Source organism: Dama dama, chromosome 27, assembly GCF_033118175.1.
Source record: "Dama dama isolate Ldn47 chromosome 27, ASM3311817v1, whole genome shotgun sequence".
Taxonomy (NCBI): Eukaryota; Metazoa; Chordata; class Mammalia; order Artiodactyla; family Cervidae; genus Dama; species Dama dama.
The window spans coordinates 23,914,512-23,931,667 of NC_083707.1; the positions used below are offsets into that span (position 1 = coordinate 23,914,512).

Genomic DNA, 17,156 nt, shown 5'->3' on the forward strand with positions numbered 1-17,156 from the left:
ATGTGGATGGACCTAGAGACTGTTATACAGAGTGAAGTCAGAAAAAAAAATATCATATATTAACGCATATATGTGGAATCTAGAAAATTGGTATGTTGTTGGGCTTGTCTAGTTACTAAGTCATGTCCGACTCTTCTGCAACCCCATGGACCTTCACCCGCCAGGCTCCTCTGTCCATGGGCTTTCCCAGGCTAGATTACTAGAATGGGTTGCCGTGTCCTTCTCCGTGGGATCTTCCATACTCAGGGATCAAACCCGTGTCTCTTGCATTCTTTACCACTGAGCTACCAAATGATCTTATTTACAAAACAGAGACACAGAGGAAGACCAAGGGGGAAGAGGGAGATGAATTGGGAGATGGGGACTGACATATAGACACTGTTGATACTCTGTGTAAAATAGATAACTCATGAGAACCTACCGTGCAGCTCAGGGAACCCTCCTCAGTGCTCTGTGGTGACCTAAACGGGAAGGAGATCCAAAAAAGGGGGAGTGTATGTACATGTAAAGCTGATTCACTTTGCCGTAAGCAGAAACGCACACAAGATTGTAAAGCAATATACTCCAATAAAAATTAAGTTAAAAAATAAATAAATAAAAAGGTACCCTGGGTTGTAAGCACAGATCTGGACTAACTCCTATAATTAGTGTCAGCCTCAAAATCCTAAATTCAGAAAGAGAGATTATTTTTCAGTAGATGTAAGGTAGGGTTCAGGGGCTTCTCTGGTGGCTCAGTGGTAAATCATCTGCTTGCAATGCAGGAGACCTGGGTTTGATCCCGAGGTTGGGAAGATACCCTGGAGAAGGTAATGGCAACCCACTCCATTATTCTTGCTTGGAGAGTTCCATGGACAGAGGAGCCTGGCAGGCTACAGTCCATGGGGTTGCAAAGATTCAAACTAGACTGAGTTATCAACATATTTATTTTCACCCATAGCTTTATTAAACACCTCAGATAATTCTGATACAGGCGGTCCTTGAAACATATTTTGAGACTGATTAAAAAACGAATGGCTCTTTTTATAACTCCACCGAGCTAGAAAGACACATAGAAGATATGTTGTTTAGTCACTAGGTCATGTCTGACACTTTGCAACCCCATGGACCATGGTCCACCAGGCTCTTCTGTCCATGAGATTTTCCAGGCAAGAATACTCTAATGGGTTGCCATTTCCTTCTCTAGAGGATCACCTCCGGCATTGAAGGTGAGTTCTTTACCACTGAGTCACCAGGGAAGTCCCTAGAAGGCATAGTGAATACTAATTATGGCAAAGGTGAGTTCTAACACAGAATATTCTAAAATACTGAATCCAAGTGAATAATGTGGAATGGCTAATGAACCAGGGAGGAAGAAAAACTAAAAATTATGGTCTTGCCACGGGTTTGGTGAGAGCTTGGAGAAGCACAAGCCAGCGACTCACAGGTTTCTACTTTTATAATTGATGAGTCTCCCTGCTGTCTTTCAGTGCAGTTAGATGGGGACTGGGGTATGGAGTGGGGGAAGAGAACAGAAAAGCAAAACAAAATAAACAAACAAAATGATGGAGACAGCAGACAAACTGGCAGGAGAAAACAAAGGTAACTGACACAGATTAGCCTCTGTTCACAAGCAGACAAAAGGATGAAGACTAAGAAAGAAATGAAGCACTGATATCTGTCACCTTCTCCCCTCCCTTAATCACCAACTTAACCCTAAAATCAGAACCAAAAAACATTTCACATGCTCAACCAAGTGAAATCACAGGGCTATATTTTTTCCCCTTCGATGATGGTGGCTGGGGAAAATGGGATTATTTTGCAGAGCAGATTGATGTTTATCTTTTTTGTTAATTCAAGAATGCAAACTGCAAAAGTATGAACCAACTCTCAATCTCATGTCTAAAATATTAGAGGTATTTACAAAATGAGAACATTTAATTTATAGCTCTTATGTCACATGCTCCTAGAAAAATAAGTCATAAGAGGAAAAAGAATTCTTAAGCCAATAAAGGGGAGAAAAAAATGAAAAGAAAAGCAAAAAATGAAAATGAAAAAATGCACAAACAGACCACACTGACATTGAGAAAAACAAAAAAGAGCAGTCAGATGCTTTGAAATGCTTTCTGGTTTTGAAAATCTGATTCATAGTTTGATCAAAGATTCAAAATCAACCTGACTCATATATCACTTGCTAAAAGCGGTTTAAGCAGCATTAGCAGAAATATTATTTTGAATGCAATCTCATGGTAAACATTACTTGGGTAGTGTTTAGGTTAAAAGGAAGAGTCAGAATTTATTTGCATAGGGAAAAAAAAAATCACCTGCCACATTTTGTGTGTATAAATAGAAACTAACACTGTAGGGGAAAATCTGGATGACTGCCCGTAGAAGACACTTACCTTCTTGAATCCCCCTCTCCTTGCCCCCATTTCTTGTGGAAGAACTATCCGCCTTCATATTTAAGCCTTACCTAAGCATTTTGGTGATGATTAGACGACCACATTTAAAAATGCCAACCCAGTAATTGCTCTAAGAAGGAACACATCTGACTAGTACCGCCAGGGCTAGGGGCCTTTATTTATAAAGGATGAGTGTGTGAGAGAAAACATCTGCTCCACCATTTCAAAATATGTTTTCTAAGGAGTGGCTCCTCCAACCTGCCCAAATGGTCTTATTTAACAAACACTGTATAATGAAGGTTTGGAAAAGTCTGCTCCTCAAAACAATGTTGAGGCACAACCATTTAAACACCCGAGCAGGATGAGTAAATGAAAAATATCATCAGCTTGAAGGCACAAAGGGAATGGATGGAATGAAAAACAGTACAACTGATAGTGGGGAATATTGAAAGGGTAAGAGAATAATATTTTTCTGGACCCAGAATGTGTGTCATTAATTTTTTTTTTTTTTTTTTTGGGCAGGGCCATGCAGCATGCAGAATCTTGGCTCCCTGACCAGGGATAGAACCCTTGCAAGCTGGCAGCAGAAGCACAGAATCCTAACTGGAAGATCACCAGGGAAGTACCCAGAATGGGTCATTTTAAATCGAAAGCAGATAAACTGTTCTCAACCCACCCCCCTGATTTATTTATAAAAAGAAAAAAAAAGACACCTTTAAAAAGGTGTGTGGAGTAAAAGGTATGTGGAACTGAAATTTATGATTTATAGAAACCAAAAGATATATTTAAAAATTACATATAGTAAAATGTGATGATCAAAAATCTAAAATATTCGTCACCCAAAGTCATGGGTTCTAAGTAAACTCAAATCTATTATGTTCTCTAATTGTTTACTGAATTGCTAATTGAAAGCACAAACTAATATAAAACACCATCTTTAAAATAAAACTGAACCATATTTAGGACTATATGCCCTAGTGTGTTAGTCGCTCAGTTGTATCCAGCTCTTTACAACTCCATGGACTGTAGTCCACCAGGCTCCTCTGTCTATGGGGATTCCCCAGGCAAGAATACTGGAGTGGGTTGCCATTTCCTTCTCCAGGGAATCTTCCCAACCCAGGGACCAAACCTAAGTCTCCTGCATGGCAGGCAGATTCTTTGCCATCTGAGCCACTGGGGAATCTATCTGTATTATATTACCATAAGAAAATATTTTTTTCATCTTTCAACCATTTACTTCTTAATTGATTTTGTCTTACTCCATCCTGGGGTTTGTAACTGCACCCCAAATATAAACTCTTTATTCAGGAATGTAGCTTCTCTTTCCAAAGGACAACCTTGGAGCCAAGATTCCCTTTAATCTCATATGACCCCAGAGAAAAATGCCAGCCTGCAATAGACAGTGAATCCCCCATGGTGGAGCTGATGTGGTAATGACAATGATGAATCCAGACATCTGCATATGTGTCTGTCTCTAACAATATTGTGTGACAAGATCTCCCAAAATGAATCTTCTTCAAGGGATACAGAGACGCCCCACCCTCGCCTCCAAATATCCTTGTGCCTGGTGTCGGCCCCAGAAAACGTCATGAAGATAGCCAGAAAAACCCATTAAAGTGAGACTCCACAGCTATGCAGAACCAAGGCAGGGAAGTGTAGGCGTGGCTGCATTTTTTGGTTTCCATCACGGAATGAGACACACAGCCGTCACGACTATTTGGGTTAAGGATACAAAACAACTGTGCAAATCACTGAGACATCGTCAACAAAAGAGACCCTTTGGGGTGATCAATGTTTAATGTCTTTATGATAGTTCCTTGGAAAAAATATGTATAGTTAAAACATGCTGAATGTTAAACATGCTAAAGAGATTTTCTAAAAACCTAAATGGATGAGTCAAGAATCATGAAAAAGGGATTTCCCTGGTGGTCCAGTGGATAAGAATCTGTCTGCCGATGCAGGGGACATGGGTTTGATCCCCAGTCCAGTAGGATTCCCCAGGCCGCAGAGTAACCGCAGAGTAGTCTAAGTCTGTGTATCACAGCTACTGAAACCTGCGGGCCTAGAGCCCGTGATGGCAAGAGAAACCTCCTCAATGAGAAACCCGCGCACTGCAAAGAAGGGTAACCACTCCCCACAACTGGAGAAAGCCCGAGGACAGCAGTGACGACCCAGCGCAACAAGTAAATAAATAAAGAATTACGAAATGCATACATTTAATGTTTTCTTCAAAGGTTGGAGAGGCTGCTCTAGTATTCGGTTTCCAGGTGTAGAGGCTCAGAAAGCCCCTGCAGGGCTTGTTGCAAGAGACTGCTGAGAAATCTGCATTCAGAGCTCCCAGGCCGTACAGATGCTGCCGGAGGACCGCTCTCTGAGAACCACTGCGCTCCTACTGTGAGAACTTCAGGGTTAAATACAATGTCATTAACTGGATTTGTCTCTAGGGAGAATTTCCCCAGACAGTTCTTTGTGATCGCCTCCCCACCAACAATTCTTCCTCAGAACACTGGTATCAAGTAAAAAACTCATAGCGCCATCTCTTGTACTTAATCTCCCGAGTAATGATCAAACAACTTGACAAAATCCATACACTTATTTTTAATGCATAATTTTACATCAAACGAAATTAATATGAGTGCTCGCTGGGAGGTGCTTCTTAAGAGTTTAAATGTGGATTTTGGGTTCTCTGTTTTCTTCCTCGCTAAGCCACATTTTACCACATGCTTTCTAGTTGAAAACTGCATTTCAGATGGATAATGTTCCTGGGAATGAAGAACACTTTGTGAGAATACAGGAAGGGCTGGGACGGTATAGTTCCAGAATCCTGCCAGAAAAGACAGCCTATGAGATTGGGGAAAGTTTCCAACCTGGCTACACCCTGCAGTCACGATTTCCCAGAAGAGGAGAAAGCCGTGGTTTGGAGGAGTAAGAGGACCTCCACATGATTCCTGAACCTTAGCACTGATGGAATGTTCTGTAATCCTATTTGCATCCCTGTCCAAGTACTCTCTCATCCTGCTGATCTGTAAAGTGGTTATTATTCAGAAACAGATCAGTAGTAATCCCCTGAGCTTCATCCTCTGAGAATCAATGTTGAGGGATATTTTTCAATTTACCCTTGCATAAAAATGTGGAGTAGACATCTGTGAAGATAGAGCAAAAGTACTTTTCCCTCTTCCTTTCACCAGATACAACCCTAAACCCTGGACACCACACATAAAATATACAAAGACTCTGAAAGTTAGAGAGAAGGCAAACCCTGGTAGGGGAACTCAGGTCCCAAGGAATGACACGGTGGTGAGTTCCCTGAATTTCTGCATTGCTTCATATATACCAGACAAGGATATAAAGAAACCAGAAACCCAGACGTGCCAAAAGGCACAAATTAAAAAAGGCAGGCCACCAAAAGCATGCTCTTTCAACCAAAGGACCATGAAAGGAGCAACAAAGCAAAACAAACAAACAAAAACTTTTGTAAAGAGTCATTGCTCTCTTTCAGCTATATGAGACAGGGAAAAAAAAAAAAAAAAGTGGCCCTACCACATCCATACCAACAAAAACCAAGTAGGGAGCCTAGACTGTCACCCTCACCAGGCTGAAACAGCAAACCCCAACTCCCTTACCTCCATCAAGGTGATGTCACAAAAGACCAAGTAGGGAGTTGGGACTTTCATTCCTATCAAGTGGGTGGTAATGAGACTCCCATCACCCACCTCCACTAGGTTATCAATGGAGACCCTATGGGGAGCCTGAACTTCCACCCCCACCTGGTAGTACCAAGCCTCCCCTCCCCCTCCCCGTTGGGTGTTTCACGGGAGGCCTGCTGGAGAGTAAGGATCATCACCATGGCCCAGCAGTGACCACCTCCCTGTCCCCATGTTGTCAGGGGAGGCCACATGGCAAACAGACAGGGAGGTATCAGCGAAGACCTAGTGAGGAGCCTGAATTCATTCTCTTCCCCACAGTAGTATGGAGCCCCCTCCATATTACAGCTTACATGACAAGGGAGACTGGGTAAGAAGCCTTCACTCCTACACCCACTGCTGATGAGAGACACCATTCTCATTTCACCCACTGGGGTGATGTTGCTGGAAGCTAGCTAAAACAGAAACATCTTTAAATAAGATCCAACGTCTTTTAATAAGAAAATGGCCAGGTTTCAGCTGAAAATCATTCATCAAACCAAGAATCAAGGACATAAATCAATTACATAAACTGAATATAAAAAGACAATGACAGATGCCCATAATTAGATGACAGAAATGTTAGAATTATCTGACAAAGTTTTTAAAGCAGCAAAGCTTTTAAAATATTTTTTAAAAAATACTTCAGTGAGAAATTATGAACAAATGAAAAAGTAGAAAGTGTTAGCTAAAATACAGAACATACAAGAAAGAACTAAATGGAAATTTTAGAACTGAAAAAACAATCAATAACCAAATATAAAATTTAGTGGGTGGGCTCAATAACATAATGAAAGTGACAGAGGAAAGAATCTGTTAGCTGTGTGACAGAACAACTGGAATTACCCAATCTAAACAACAGAGAAAACAGACCAAAACCAACAACAAAGCCTCAGAAACCCATGTTTGGTAGGATCCCAGAGACATTCAGGTTGGCTTTAATCCCTGGAAGCTGTGAATGTTACCTTACATAGCAAAAGGGATTTCGTAAATATGATGGAAATTAAAGATCTTGAAATAGGAAGACTATCATGGACTATCCAGGTGGGACCTGAATGTAATCACAGTATCCTTAAAATGGGGAGGCAAAAAGAGATTTGACCATAGAAAATGAAGTAGAAGATGTGATGAGAGAAGCAAGAGATTGAAGTGATATGAAAAATGGACTGTGAGTCACAGAATACTGGTGGATCCCAGGAGCTAGAAAATGCAAAAGAGAGGTACTGTCCCCAGGAACTGTCAGAAGGAACTAGTTCTCCCATCATCTTGACTTTAGCCCAGTGAAGCTGACTTCTGACTCCTGGTCTCCACCTCTGTAAGAGAATATATGTGTTGTAAAGCACCATGTTTTTGGTAATTTGTTTATAGCAGCCATAGAAAACTAATACATTGTGTTTCTGTAACAAAAGATCTAATATTCAAGTCTCAGAGACATGGGAGAAGAAAAGAAAATGGACAGGGATCAAAAAGTACCCAAAGAAATAACAGATGAAAATTTCTTAGATGGTGACAAAAGACATAAATCTTTAGATTCATGAATCTGAATGCCAAACAGAAAACCTCAAAAATACATACCAAGATACAGCATAGTCAAATTTATGAAAACTAAAAACAAATAAACAAAAATCTTGAAAAGAACAAGAGATACATCACACTTTACCTATAGGAGAAAACCAATTAGAACAAAATAAAATTTCTCATTAGGAAACAGAGACCATAAGGAAGTGGCACAATATTTTGAGTGCTTAGAAAAAAGAACTGTCAACCCAGAATCCTATATCCAGTTAAAATATCCTTCAGGAATGAAGGGGAAAACAAAACATTCTTAAATGAAGGAAAACAAAGATATATTGTCAAGAGGAGGCCTATCGGCTCTAAAAGAAAAGCTAGGGGGAAACAAAAAGAAAGCAATAAAAGAAGAATGTTGGAATATCAAGAAAGAAGAACACGGTAAGTGAAAATACGAATAAAAACCATGAATTTTTCTTGCTTCTCTTGAGCTTTCTGACCTGTGTTTGATAGTTGAAACAAAAGTTGTGACAGTTTCTGATGTATGTAGAGGAAATAGTTTAGAGAATTTTACTATTAATGGAAGAGGATAAAGGTACATAAAAAAAGGTAAAGTTTCTATGCTTCACTGGAATTGAAAAAATGACAACAGTGGTAGGCAGTGATAAATTATATGTATTATGATGTAACACTCAGAGTACTCACTAAAAGTCTATATGAACAGATACACTTGAAAACAATATAGATAGATAGAAATGGAATTCTATATATGCTCAAGTAACTGATAGGAAGGGAAAAAAACCAGAGAAACTAAAACAAACAAAGAGAGGAAAAAATCCAAAAATTAAAATGGCAGACATACAGTCTTAATAAAACATAAATGTGTAAATATACAAATGAAAAAATAGAGATTTTCAAAGTCAATTAAAATATGTAACCCACCTGTACTGTATGAACAAATAATTCAGATCCAATATAATGATACAGGCAGGTTGAAAGAAGAAGGACAGTAAAAAAAAAAAAAATCATGTAAACATCAATCAAATAAAAAAAGGAATGTGTGTATTAATATCAGATTCAGTAGACTTTAAGCAAATAAAATTACCACATATAAAGAGGAGTATCATGTTATGATAAAATAATCAATACATCAAGAAGACATAGCAAGTCTAAATTTATATATACCAAACAAGAGAGCTGCAAAGTACATAGTCAAACTGACAGATGTGAAAAGAGAAATAGACAAATCCAAAATTATAACTGGAAATTTCACAAATTATTTCAACAATGAATAAAACAACTAGACATAAAATTAGTAAAGACATACAAGAATTTATCAGCACCATCAACCAACAGGATCTAACGAGCATTTATAGAACACTCTATCCAAAAACAGTGAAATACACACTCTTTGCAAGTGCCAATGGGACATAAACCAAGACAGACAACATTCTGGGCCATAACATAAACCTAAACAAATTTTAAAAGCCTGAAATCATACACGGTGTGTTCTCTAACCAAAATAAAGATAACACAAGAAATAAGGTTCTCTGACCAAAAACAGAGAAAGATGACAGAAAAATCTCCAAACATTAGGAACCTAAATGCCACCCTTCAAATGACCCCACAAATCAAAGAGGAAATCTCAGGAGAAATTCTGAAACTAGTACTTGAGCTAAATTAAAATGAAAACACAGCATACCAAAATATATGGGACACAACAATAGCAGTGCTTCCAGGACATTTATAGCATTAAACACATGGATTAGATATACTCTACCTTTTCAGATTATGTTTGTCAATGTAAAATAATCATGCAGTATGATATGTTTACCTGTATTACTTTTTATAACAATATGTGGTAACACATCTAACACTTCTGTTCCTGTTGGTGCAGGTGACAAAAAAGATACACACGTGGCTGCTCAGTTTTCTGTATCATGTCGATACTATCAAATCTGTTCAGAAAACACAGCTACACTGCAGATCTTGGCACTGTTCTTGACTTGTGCCTGTCGTCAGAAAGGCTATCTCCTGCATTTATTCAAATCGGAGTTTTATTGACATTCCTTGACTAAATTCAACCCCCACTGACAAAGAGGGATATCATCAATTTTATAATTTTAGACTCAACTTCCTTTGCTGGTGGTTTTATGCAGGAATTGCCTTTCTAGGTTGAAATTCTAAAACACAATTGTTATATAAAATCATAAGTCATCTTTATGTGATAAAAACTATTGACGTGAACTGGATGAATTCATCTAGTAACAATTAGGTCTGTTCACTAATAGTGCAGTTTACTTCCACCTGAGTATGTGATAAAACAGCACTTCTCTTTCATCTTCAAGTTAGAAGTGGTCATAGGACTTGCTCTGGCCAATAAAATATGAGTATAAGTAGCAGGCGTTCCTTCTGATAGAAGTGTTTTAAGAATCTGTGAGTGACTCACCACGTTTCTGTGTGTTTGATGAATGAGTGACAGGGATGCTGTAGACAACAGGGGTTGTATGAGCCTGGGTTTCCACGCGGGGAAGATGTAAATTAGTCTTTTATTGGCCAACAGGGCACAAAGCATTAGCAAGAAATAAATCTACGTTCATTTCAGTACCCAAGATTTTAGTTGTTTGCTATGACTGAATAACCTAAACTATTATAACTGAGTGTGTTTACATTAAACACACAAAACTCTCTGCAATAGGACAGTGCACTATGGCATCAAACTGTAAACTACAATTAATGAATTATTCATTGTTGTATATGATGGTACCTTCACACATACACACACACAACATCAAGCTTTGTGTCTCTTTCCTTATGATATAAATTGGAATAACATTTTATTAATTACTCTGTGATGCTTTGTCTGGTGGGGAGCATAGAGAGAAATAATGTATCACATTCTCCATGAGTTACAGAAAATGTACACATTGCCTAGAATGTTTCAAACAACTTCAAAGAAGAGAGTTGAGTATCTGTATATGTATATTCAGTATTACTTGTGATTCATAGTTAACAGTAACATTAATCATATCAAATGCCTATGTGTGCATGCTAATTTGCTTCAGTCCTGTCCAACTCTGTGACACTATGAACTGTAGTCTGCTAGGCTCTTCTGTCCATGGGATGCTCCAGACCAGAATACTGGAGTGGGTTAGTATCCCCTCCTCTAGGCAATTTTCCTAACTCAGGGATTGAACTCATCTCTCTTTTGTCTCCTGCATTGGCAGGTGGGTTCTTTACCTCTAGCGCCACCTGGGAAGCCTGTTTCAGCTACATATGACCCAGTACTTTCAGGGAGCAATAACACTGATTGACACCTTCAAACACTGTGCATAAACCTTTACATGCCTCAGCACACCTAACCAATTAATGCTGTACCTTACTAATCACATGTGCCATGTGTTTTTATTATTTGGATAATATTTAAAATAACAAAGTTTCTTTTAAAATAATTAATATTTTAAGTAACTAATAGTTAAAATAACTATGAGTCATGTCATAAGTTCCCAATGTAAAGATTAACATGGACTTTTAAATTTTGCCAAGGTAATTCAACAGGTGTTTTTATATTATATTTTATATCCCCTTTGCAGTACACAGTACTCTGAACAACCACCCTGGGAGTAGATGAAACAGATGACTTTAAATTCTTAAGTTTACTAATGGCCATAGAACTTCCAACTGTTAAAGATATTTACCTAATTATTTGAAAGGCCAAAGTATATATTTGTGATATTAGAAACTGCAATAGTTTTAAATGGTGCTGAAGTTACTATTTTTGAATTCAAAAATACACAATATATAATGAGAAACTCCCCATAATTCAGCAGTTGCCAGGCTTTAGGCATTTATATATCAATGCCTGTCCTTGCTTTAGATAATTTGCATGTAAAATATAGAGCAAAAAGCATTGACATAAGGGAAATTATAAGTTTTTCCACTTGTTTTAATTGCAGGAAAAGTAACCAAAAGATCAAATGAGGAGGTGTTATGATTTTTAACAATGATGGGGATTTAATGCATTAATAAAACTATGAGCCAGATATTACATGTTACTAGTTAACAGCATGAACTAAAGAATCAATACTAGATTCAGAATCTCTACCTGTGTGACAGTGGCCATGATTACTGTCCTCCTCGATGCCTCAGTTTCCTCCTCCATAAAATGGGGGTAATGGTAATACAGGAAGCCCTCATTTGGCTACTGTGAAGAATACCTAAGCTACTTTATATAGGGCCATGAAAGATGTCTGGCACACAGTAGTCAATAAGTTTAGTTATTATTATGTTTGCTTTACATTATTAATACACATTTCCTCAGCATACTCAACACTTAAGCTCACCCCTCTTACTCTGGTGCCTCTTTTCTTCCTACAGACACTTCTGGGAATCTTATGGATGTGTGATGAATCAATTACATTTCTATTTTGAGACATCCTGCCACTTTAACAACAAGCAAACACATATATACACACACACACACACAACTATCTTTTAAAAATTAAAAGTTGTTGTTAAGGCAAAGAAAGACAATGATTATACTTCATTAAATTTAAATCTCTCTTCGAAAATAGAGTGAGTAATAAGAAGATAAGGGCAGTACATGCTCTCTACAGGCTGTAAAAAGTACTATGAAAAGGACTTTTGTGATCTTCTCTTTGACCAAAGGTGTATGATGAGGGGGAATAATGTATCTACCAGTGAACAGAGATGTGTAGAGGTAACTAGAGGGGGACATAGGTCTCTAATTCAGAGAACATTGAGAAAAGCATGTAAGAACACAGTGGATAGCACAGAGAACTCTACTTAATGCACTGTGGTGACCTGAACAGAAGAAAGTCCAAAAGGGAGGGGATACATGTATCTGTTGGGGAAGGAAATGGCAACTCACTCCAGTGTTCTTGCCTGGACAATTTGACGGACAGAAGAGCCTGGCGGGCTACAGTCCAAGAGGTCACAAAGGGTTGGACACATATGTCTTATGTACTTCTGAATCACTCTTCTATACAACAGAAACTAACACAGCATTGTAAAGCAACTATATGCCAAATAAAAATTAATTTAAAAAATAAATCTTAGTAAACCCCTCCTCAGACATTATGCCTCTGTAAATAGGGGACTTCTAATGCACCTTGTTCCAAACCTCCCTGTCTGGTCCAGAATCCTTTATTACACATTCTTACAGCATTCCTTCTTTCAGAACTACATTTATGTGTATGATGTTTGGCTTGAAGTCTGGCCCCTGGGCTGGCAGGGCGCACTCATTTTTCTGCTCACCACGCAACCCCAGTTCTCCGCCCAGACTCTGCAGCAAAGATCCTCTCTAAAGACAGAGACAACACAGTTCTCCCAAACTAGAGGCAGGGGACTCAAAAGGAAAAAGTCATGTCAAATCTCCCAGGTGAGATAAAAGTAGTGAGAGAATGCTTTTTCTAAAATAAGTAACAGAAACTAGAAAACTGGAACAGATGAGTCAGTTAAGAAAGGATATATGGACATTCCATAGGATTTATGCCTTGATAACCATCAACATTTTATATAAACAAACATGGAAAGTTCAATTTCAATATCAAAAAAGTTTGTGCCTGAAGGAATGTAACTTTCCTGACCGCAGCACTGTACTCTAGCACCCCCAAATAGAGATGAACCATACCTTGGGATGTGGAAGAGTTTAACTACTGAAGATAATTCTTTTCACATCCAAACATCATGTTTCCATGCAGTTCAGGTAGATTCTACTCTTTTTTCACTCGTAATGTTGAATTAGTGTGGATTTGATATATGCATACTGAATTTAATGAAGCTGGAAGACCAGACTTAAGGAAATCTATGAATGTCAAAATAATTTTGAAACTTATTATGTGAAACAGCAATTAAATTTACTTGAAAAAATGACAGATGAAGACCTAAGAGAGATATCTGTCTAATAAAACAAATATTATAAGAGCTCTATGATAAACTCCAGATGATACATAATTCTCTAAATACGTGCAGTTGGGCTTTACCCCACTGAGACCTTTCTTCACATCATGATTCATTTAGAACAAGCGGAGACGTTTACAGTATTTCAGCTTAGTACTAATGAAAAAATGTGATTTCAGTCTTCACTGCTATACAACTTTGTCTAAAGTACATACAACTGGTGAAAAGGCAAGACATACACGAACACCCTCGCAATATAGCCTGCTTTTAATCACTGAGAGTTGAAAGAGAATTGCATAATTCTTCTTTTAAAACTGCCTAAGCTCTTGTCAGAGTGATTGAATTAAAGATGATTAAACTTGTTCAAAAATTCTGCAAGATGGGGTTCGGAAGGAAATGACGGCCCTGCTTTGAGCAAAGTAACAGACTAATACCTTAGGAAGTTTAAAATTAAGTGCAAACAAATATATAGATTCAGGTGCCTGCTTTATAATAATTGACTCTGCTGATAAATATTACCTGCTGAAAATCTTAACTTGGCTGATAAATACTACTTTAAAGCATATTTGTTATAGGAAATGGTCAATTTTGGCAAAAGGAAAAGGCTCAAAGAATACTTGCCATAATTGGCATTAAAATTTAGAAAAAATGTTAATTGTCCCCAACACGTAGCACATCATTATGAGGTTCATCTTGGTAGAAATGTGGTCAATATATCAAATGAACTCTCATTTTTATGAAAAAAAAAATATATATGTTAGTATAGAGTTCACAGAAAGCTCAACTGGTCCATTTAAAGCCCTGCGACCTTGGGTAAATTACTTCACCTCTCTGTGTCCGGATTTTCTCATATTACCCATTCCTTATGGTAGTGTTAGAATTGAGTGAAGAAAGCTCAAGTTCATAGAACTGTTTTTTCCCTAAAGTTTTTACCCTTGGAATAAGCAAAAGAAGTCTTTTTTTTTTTTTAAAGAAATGAATAATTATGAATACTTCAACAATATAGGTTACTGATATGTTCAAAAGGAAACACAGCACTCATTAAACCCCAAGTGATCATAACAGATAATAGCAAACTTGAACAGAACCATAACTCAAAAGACCCTTTTAATAGAGCAACAATGAACCTAATGGCGTTGAATTTCACCGCCAGAGTACAGCCAAGACTCCCCACGCCACGTCCACTCAAGTCCTACACTTACCTTCTCAAAGGCAAACCTCAAGCTCACCAAAGAGGAAAGTTTTACTCCCAAGTCCTAGCCTTGGTACCATTGAGCCCAGCCCCGCATCCCTCGTCTCTTCTCGGCGCTGGTCTTTAGACAGACACCTCGCCACCTCCCATTCCGGTACCAGAACGAACCTCGCGTCCACCCTCGGTCCAAAGGAAAACTCCAGGCTCCAAAAGCCGAAGACACTCCCCTCCCCTGTCCCTGCCCCGCGCCCACCCAGCCGCGCCGCGCCCCCCTCCCCGCTCCCGGCGCCCACACCCACCCGACCCGCCGCCCGGGCACCGCAGCGCATTGCAACACGCGCCGACGCCGCCGGCTGGAGAGGACCCCGGCGCGGATTTCCCGCTCAATAGTAGCCCCCCAGCCTGCACCCCCACGTGAGTGTCATCCCTAACGGAGGGGACCACGCCACCTCCCAGCGGCTCAGCCCGCGGGGGCCAGCGAGAGGGCAGCGGGGACCACAGAAACAACTCCACCAGCGGCGCGCGGCCCGGCCTCGGCGGGCGGGTGGCCGAGATGTACCTGCGCGGCCCCGCGCCCCCGGGCCGGCCCTCCTGCCGCAGCCGCTCCCGCCGCCCCGCGGGCCCGAGGCGCCGCCCGCCGCCCGCCCGGGGAGGCGCCGCGCCGCAGTCCCGGCTGCAGCGCCCGGCACATGCTTGGCGCCGCCGGCGGCCGGCGCGGGCGCACAGGTGGGAACCCCGCGAGTGGGCGTTGGGGCGATTCCCTCCCCGCAGCCGCGCTCGCCGCCCGCCTTCCACTCTTGACTTTGCCGGGTGCGCGGCGCCTGCCCTTGCTCCGGCGGCGGCCGAGCCTCCCGGGCCCGCGCCCCGGCGCCGGGGGCGGCTGCGGTCCCTGCGCCGCTGGGGCTGCGCGTCACCGGGCATCTCCCGCCCGGCGGCTGGCTCGGCGGGCCCCCCGGGGCGGCCGGGGGGCAGCGCGCGGCAGCCCGGCCCCGCGCCCACCGCTTGGACCCCCTCCACCCCCGCGCCTTCCCCCACTCCCCAGCTGTCAAGGGGGAAAACGCCTTGCGCACACACACACACACACCTTGGAATGGACGGACGCCCCAGTCACCGACTCGCTAAACTCTTCGAAGGTGTCCACCGGTCTGTCGGGAGGTTTGGGCATGGAGTAGGAGCCGCTTTCTTATTATTTAATAATGTTGGAAGTGCCGAGTCCGCTGCCAGAGTTGTGGGTCATGTGGGCACAGCAGAGCCTGGCTACTGCCAGTACCAGGGTTTCCTGAGGATCCTGAAACTATGATCTCATCCTCCTCACCCGCCTCCCCCGCCCCTCTCTCCGCGGGCGCGCACGCACAGCACACACACACACACACACACATACACACACACACGCGCGCGCACACACGCACACACGCTCCCACTGCCTGCACTACCCTCCTTCCTGGACCGAAATATTCTGCCGGGGAAATACAGTGTTCACGCTCTTCATTGAAAAAAAAAAAAGGAAAGAAAAAAAAAAAAGCCTTTGGGAGAATGATTTTTCTCTTTGAAAGCCTGATTTATGTGCTTTGTTTATTTCCTACAGTTGGTCCTCACACGTGCAAGGGAGCTGAACAGAGCCTCAGAATTAAAATTAAAAATAATCGTCCTTTTATGTTGACCCAGATTTTGGTCAGAACTCAGGACTCAAACAGTCCAATTTCCATTTAAAACAGAGGCAATAATACACCAGGTTTGAATATGGAATAGAAATAACATCTGAGATGTGTGCAGTGGGTTTCTTTCCCAAGCTGCAAAAACATCTCGCAAACATTACCTCATTTATTTGCAGAACATCTTTGCAGAGAAGGTGGGAGAGACAGAAGCAGAGGACAGAGAGCATGACTTATCCAAGTTCACCAGAGTCGGTATGTCACTATAAATAATTGCACAGCTACTCCCAGTTTGCTAATTCACTATAATCAGTTCCTGGAAACTTAAGGCACTGAAACATAGAGAAGATATTTTTGATTATTTGTAAGTGACCTCCTACCAAAGATTGCAAATTACTTAATTTTTCTCTATGTATGGGTTTCCATAGAATGTTCACTTGTGTACTTGCATAAATCTCCTGTTTCATGTTTTCATTTATTTTCTTCCTTTACTTTATTGGGGGATGTTTTAGGCCCGTGTGTCTGTGTGTGTAGTCCTATTCATTTGAGTGGTTTAAACTGCTTAAATAGCAATATCACGCAAATTTAGTCAATGTTTTGAGGGTAGTCACCAATTTCATAATGATTTCTAAATTCCACTCAATCCCCTTTTAAGTGCCTGGTGTATACGAAGAACTGTGCTATGTTTTGAAGGATACAAAGGACTTTAATACATGGAACCTGTCCTCCATTAGTTTATATCTAGTTGACAAGATATACATGCACACAGGAAATTTCCTGGTGGTTAAGATTTTGCCTTCCAATGAAGGGGGCGCAGGTT

The 17,156-nt window shown here is 40.7% G+C and overlaps 1 protein-coding gene across 1 annotated transcript in view; it reads right to left on the reverse strand.

Moving 5' to 3' along the window:
• DTNA (dystrobrevin alpha) overlaps positions 1 to 15,932 on the reverse strand; it is a 420,552-nt gene extending 404,620 nt beyond the window's left edge. The window contains exon 1 of the mRNA XM_061131323.1: positions 15,769 to 15,932. The gene's annotated coding sequence lies outside the window, so the exon portion shown is untranslated. The remainder of the gene's footprint in view (positions 1 to 15,768) is intronic.
• Between the last annotated feature and the right edge of the window lie 1,224 nt (positions 15,933 to 17,156).